This window comes from Gopherus evgoodei, chromosome 7 (genome assembly GCF_007399415.2).
Source record: "Gopherus evgoodei ecotype Sinaloan lineage chromosome 7, rGopEvg1_v1.p, whole genome shotgun sequence".
NCBI classification, from domain to species: domain Eukaryota; kingdom Metazoa; phylum Chordata; order Testudines; family Testudinidae; genus Gopherus; species Gopherus evgoodei.
In genome coordinates this window covers 93,328,764-93,335,295 of record NC_044328.1, presented here as the reverse complement: position 1 = coordinate 93,335,295, position 6,532 = coordinate 93,328,764, and positions in this window count along the sequence as shown.

Sequence of the window (6,532 nt, the reverse complement as noted above, 5' to 3'; positions counted from 1 at the left end):
TAGGTGCCTATTGAGGATCTAGGTTTAAATCCTCCACTAGGCACAGGCAATTAAAAATATTCTTTATCGGCCTGTCTGCGCACATTAACTTTTTTATTATCCAGCCTTCTCAATAGTAGAGGAGTGCAAAATCCTTTGCACCAGAACAGTTCCTCATAATCTAATAAATACTTATAGGTGTTCTATTTTTTAAAATTACTATGAAACTAGTATTGTGGGTTTCTGTGGTCATTGAATCTGGCTGATTCCATAGCACTTGCCCTTTATTTGCATGTAAACAAACTCTTTAATTGCCAGCCCCATGAACTCTGGTGGTCAAATAGAGTTCTATTCATCTTGCAAATCTTCTCCAGTAATACTTGTCTATAGGCCAAATTATGCCCTCACCTATAAAACCAATATTGTTATTATGCAACCACATTAATTTACTATTACAGTGGTGCCCAGAGGCCCCAACCAGGTATAGTAAGATGAGGCCCTGAAACATAAAACCATTGTATCAGAGGCCTGGTATGAGGCCTCGGTCCTGAACTAAAGTAATGGTCAAGACTTTGTTAACATAAAACAAAGTTAAGCTGTGAGTAAGAGGCAGATCCTGCTCATAGTCAAGCAAGGCGAGGGCTGATGTTGAAAAACACACATACCTAAAAGGTACTGGACACTAGAGATATAAACATTGCACACAGATAAGGAACATGCTGACCCAGCTCAGAGACAGGGTCAAAAGAATAATATGATGGATAGAGTTGTTCGTTCGAACCAATATGTACCAGGAGGGAGACAGCATTCTGAATGCGTAGAGAGGTTGTACCTCAGTGCATCAGGAGTGACATGTAACTTGTTTGTATCTGTGTACAAGAATGCATCCCTGAGTGGATATCTTTGTCTGGCCTAGGGGGAAGTGGTAAATCCCGCCACTGACTGAGCTGGTCCATTGTCAGGGAACACATATGTACTAGCAGAACTGTAGGCATCTGATCCGGGGAGCTAGAGACTGTATTTTGTTTGGCTATAAACCTGGCTAGGTGCTTTCGTACCTTATTGGAATCTATGATCATCGGGCAGTTCACTCGAAATCTGCCATGTCAGCTGTCTATGCAGAGCTGGGACAGCATACAGAGAGAAAACACATGCATGCAGCTGATTGTTATCAACATTGGATACAGCAGAGCACCACACCGGTGACATCTGACACTGTACATGAGGATTATGCCCAGTGACACCTATACAGATCTATTTAAATTTATTGTCAGTGTGAGCATGATGAATGGAAATAATCTGGTTTGACAGTCAGAGCTCAAAGTGAGTTTGCAGGGACAGCAGTAAAAAAAAAACAACCCAAAATAACTTAATACTTGCAAACTGAGCAAATGTAAATCAGTAAGAAATTAATATGGAGCCATAAGAACAGCTATATTGGATCAGACCAATTGTCCATCTATCCTGGTATCCTGTCTTCTGACAGTGGCCAATACTAAGATGCTTCAGAAGGAATAAATAATACAAATCAAGTGATCCATCCCCTGTGATCCACTCCCAGCATCTGGCAGTCAGAGGCCTAGGAACATCCGGTGTGGGGGTTGCATACTTGACCATCTTGGCTAACAGCTATTGATGGACCTATCCCCCATGAACTTATCTAATTCTTTTTTTAACCTAGTTATACTGAGTATTAATAGCATACTTCAGTAGTGTCCAACCTGTGTGCTCAAGGCTGACAGTATTAAGAAAACATACCTTTAATATGAATAAGAAATCATTAAAAAACTGCAGGGGCAGATCAGGAAATGTAAATGTTGTAGTTAGCTCTATGGTTACCAGGAGGAAATGGGAATCTCACCTGCCACATAGCCCCAAAAAGCAAAACAGGAGTTTGTCCAGAGAAGCATTTAGCAGATGTTAGCTCTTTTCCTTTTCCAATATTGGTGTCATAGGGCACCCCAGGAGAAGGGAATAAATGAAAGAAGCTAGAAGAACCAACAGTCAGTTCTGGCTCCTTGATTCTCTTCCCCAGGCCAGGTTAGAACAAGTAATTTGTGGGCTGCTCCAGCCAATCCCCTGTCTACTCCACAGGTGAAAGTAATTTACAGGACTTACTGGTACTGCCAGAGTCCTGAGGAGGCATGGCCTCATCCAGAAAGGGTGTGCCCTCAAGTGGAAGAGGCGGGGCCTCTCAAGATTTAAAGGCCCTGGAGCACCAGCTGTGGCTGGGAACCCCAGGCCTTTAAATCAACCCAGGGCTCCCAGCTGCAAAGGTGGCTGGGAGCTCCGGGCCCTTTAAATCCCCACCGCAGCTCCAACTGGGATTTAAAGGGCTCAGGGATCCCGCAGCGGTGGGGAGCCTAAAGCCCTTTTAATCCCAGCTGCGGACACCGGTGCAGTATGGTACACTATACCGGACCATACCGGCTTACTTTCACCTCTGGTCTACCCTCAACATGCCGCTGCACTACTGGCTGCAGAGAGCGCAGTGGGACAGCTGCCTATGATGGTTTTTTGCCACAGGTGACTGCACAGGGATATGGGGGAAATCCCAAGCAGGGGACTTGTGTGTGATTTCTGCTCCCTTTCTGCCTGAAGGTGCAAAGGGAGCAGAGCAGACATAGAACCTGCTCCCAGATATTGAGTGCAATCCCTTTCCCTTTTTGTAATAAAGTGTTTGTTCCTCAACCTGAAAGATTGTGACAGCACCAGTATACCGCACCTACTATATCCATGACCTATAAAACAGCCATTCTTCCTTCCTAATAAAATCCTCTAATATCAAACCCAGGAGCTGCCACAGACCTTTAGAACTTTTATTTTTCATAGTAGTTGAGCACTCTGCAGATGCAGGTATCTGAAGCCTGGCAAATGCCTAGTTAGGCTAAATATACCCTGCTAAGTAAACCATGTTGAACATGATTTAAGATGTTCACAGGTGAAAGTCTGCAGTGCATGGAGTTAATATTCCCAGATGCTGGGACAAACCCAGTATCAAGATGTCACAGCAGATCCTCCCCTAAATCAGCAAAACTCCATTGACTTCATCTAAAATTGGTGGAGACCTATGCCAGCTTACACCAGGTGAAGATCTGGTCCATAATTTAGCTGTACTTTGATACCTGGTTTTAGACCAGCAGTTCTCAAACTGTGGGTCAGGACCCCAAGGTGGGTCTCGACCCTGTTTTAAAGGGGTTGACAGGGTAGGCATTAGACTTGCTGAGGCTCATGGCCCAAGCCCAAGCCCCATGGCCTGGGGCCAAAGCTGAAGCTCAAGGGCTTCAGCCCTGGGCAGTGAGGCTCAGGTTACAGGTCCTCTGCCTGGGGCTTCAACTTTGGCTTCTCCCCTACCCAGCCGGGACAGTGGGGCTCAGGCTTTGACTTTGGCCCCTCCACCTGGGGTGCCGGGGCTCAGGCGAGCTCAGGCTTTGGTCCCCCCTCCTAGGGTCATGTAGTCATTTTTGTTGTCAGAATGAGATTGTGGTGCAATGAATTTTGAGAACTACTGTTTTAGACACATAATTACCTTCCATGGAGTCAGGAAACTAAGACAAAGCTAATAGGGGGGTACTCAGAGTCTATAGTGGTGAGGACAACATACCCATCTAGTCAGATGGCTATGTGTATGCCAGAGTACTGTAACATTGCATTTGCATTTTTATTTTTAAATGTAACCATAACAATGAATTTCCTGGCTCTCAGATGCTCATGTTTTTTCAGAGTACAATTAGATTTCAAACTCTTGAAACACAATCTTCAAAGCAAGGATTGTGTCTTCTTGTGTTTGTATATCACCTAGCACAAAGGGGGCCCAATCCTGACTGGAGACTTAGGTACTACCACAATACAAATAAATAATAATAATATAATTATTACACTGATTTTATTACACTGGTATTATACACTGACAACATTTTTTGCTCTAGGAACACTATTGTACACTTAAGCTTTCTTTGGAAGAGCTTTCTAAAGTGTGACTTGTACACAGTTCTGTACTGCTGCTGAATTCGGTGGTGAGTATAACCCAAAACACATGCCCAGTCATGTCAACATGCTAAATGCAGCACCTGAGTCAGCAGCAGTGGAAGCAAATTTTGAAAACAGTACCTCAGTGTACTAAGCATTGCAGGAATGGAAGAGACTGCACAGCTGAATCATGATTTATGTACTTGTGCCACCTGATGGATGTTTGCTGTCACTACAATAAGAGCAACAATCCACAATGCTGTAATAAATCCACTGACACGCGATCTATCAAGACTGGTTATATTTTCTTTCAGCATTATATCTAAGGCTTCAGTTCAGCAAAGTATGTGCTTATCCTTAAGCACGTGCTTAAGTCCATCCCTATTCAGCAAAGATATATCCAGAGGTGAAAGTAAGCTGGTACGGGCCGGTACGGAGGACTGGTAAGAAAAGGAGACTGACTGGGGGCTTGTCTACATCAGAAAGTTGCAGCGCTGGTGAGGGAGTTACAGCGCTGCAACTTTGAAGGTGTACACATCTGCAGGGCATCACCAGCGCTGCAACTCCCTGTTTGCAGCGCTGGCCGTACTCCCGTTTTGTCTCGGGTGTAGAGGATCCAGCGCTGGTGATCCAGCGCTGGTAATCCAATGTAGACACTTACCAGCGCTTTTCTTGACCTCCGTGGAAGGAGGAAGCCTCTGGTAATCAAGCTGGTCTCCTTTCCCGGTTTGCTCTCTCGTTCCCGGAACCCCGAGCAAACAGGTCTCCTTCCCTGCGGTTTGCTGGGTGGCTCCGGGAACGCGAGAGCAAACCGCGGCGAAACTGGTCTCCTTTCCCGGTTTGCTCTCTCGTTCCCCGAACCCCGAGCAAGCAGGTCTCCTTCCCTGCAGTTTGCAGGGTGGCTCCGGGAATGCGAGAGCAAACCGCGGCGAAGCTGGTCTCCTTTCCCGGTTTGCTCTCGCGTTCCCGGAACCCCCCTTGAAGCCGCCCAACAGCGCTGCAGTGTGGCCACATCTAACACCACTTGCAGCGCTGGTTGCTGTAAGTGTGGCCACTCTGCAGCGCTGGCCCTATACAGCTGTACTAATACAGCTGTAACAACCAGCGCTGCAAAATTTTAGATGTAGACATGGCCTGAGAGAGGGAGAGAGAGAGAAGCCTGCTCCCTGTATAAGAAGAGTTTAAATTCAGCTGTTCCCTGATGGTTCAGCCCCCAGGGCTAGGTTTCTGGCATCTTTGTTAATTTCACTCACAGTAGCTGGGGGGAGGGTGTGTTTGACCATGGCAGGGGCAGTGCTTTTCTGCCCCCGGGATGAGGGGATCTCTCCAATACTAATATACACAACAAATACAAGCATTTGGCTGCACAGCTTAAATCCAGAGCTAATAAAAGTAGGTGGAAGGGGAAAACTCACTGTCCCATTGGTTTCTCGACTCCTCCCTCCCCCTCCTCCAGCCAGGCTGCAGACAAGGCTCTGCATTCCTCCCCCCCACCCCACCCCCAGCAGGGGTTCTCCTCTAGGCTGTAGCTTGCAACAGGGACACTGGCTGAGATGCCTGCTGCTGCTGCCTGCAAAACAACAATTTAAACTCAGCTGTTCCCTGTGCAGGTTCAGTGCCCAGAGTTAGGAGCTGTTTCTGGCATCCTTGTTAATTTCACTCCCAGTTGTTGTTGGGTGTGTGTGACCATGGCAGGGGCAGTTCTTTTCTGCCCCCAGGATGAGGGGATCTCCTAAACACAATCAAAATAAGGAACCATTTCCAAGTTCAAATCTATTCCATTCCCTCCCCATCAGACGATCATGGTTGTGATGTCTAAACTGCTTGCAGATCCTCTTTGAAATGTTACTGTTTAAAATAAACAAACAAAAAAACATGGAGAACATGGTGGAAAGATATATCATGATGACTAGGGTTTATTTTGGGAAAAGCAATTTTGCTAAAGCAACTAAAGATTCACAGGGAAAGCAAATAGCCCCATAGACAAAACCACAAAGGGACTGGAGGGGAAAACTGAATATTCAGGGAAATTATTGTGCCTCCTTTGAAAGAAATAGTAGTTTTCATTCCAATCCACCCTCTTTATATATTGATTTAAACACCTGAAATGTCCTTAGGACATCAGGTGTAATCTCAGATCTCCTTTTGTTTTGTCCTGCCTGCAGCGTGCAGAGGCTGAAATTGACAAAACTTTCTCTAAATATTCTGTGTAACGCCCCTCTCCACCTGATTACCTCCTTTAATGGCAATCCACTTACATGTTCTGATGGACAGGTCTGGGTTCTTTTGGATCCCACCACCCACTCAGCAGGGTGAATCTTTTTTCTTGTCTGTTATGAAATTGTTTGGCGGTCCCTCCATCCCCCTCACTCCTGCCTGGCAGGGTCACCAGGGCAGCTTGGGCGGAAAATTCTAACTACAGAGGAATCCCCTTTTACTTGCCAGATAGTTGGAGACTTCCAAGAAATAACACAACACATAAAAATATATTCAACACAACAATTATATTAAACAGGCAACAAATACAACATAACAGGGTGAAACACTATTTTTAGGGTCACCGGTGCCCACACTTAAAATACCC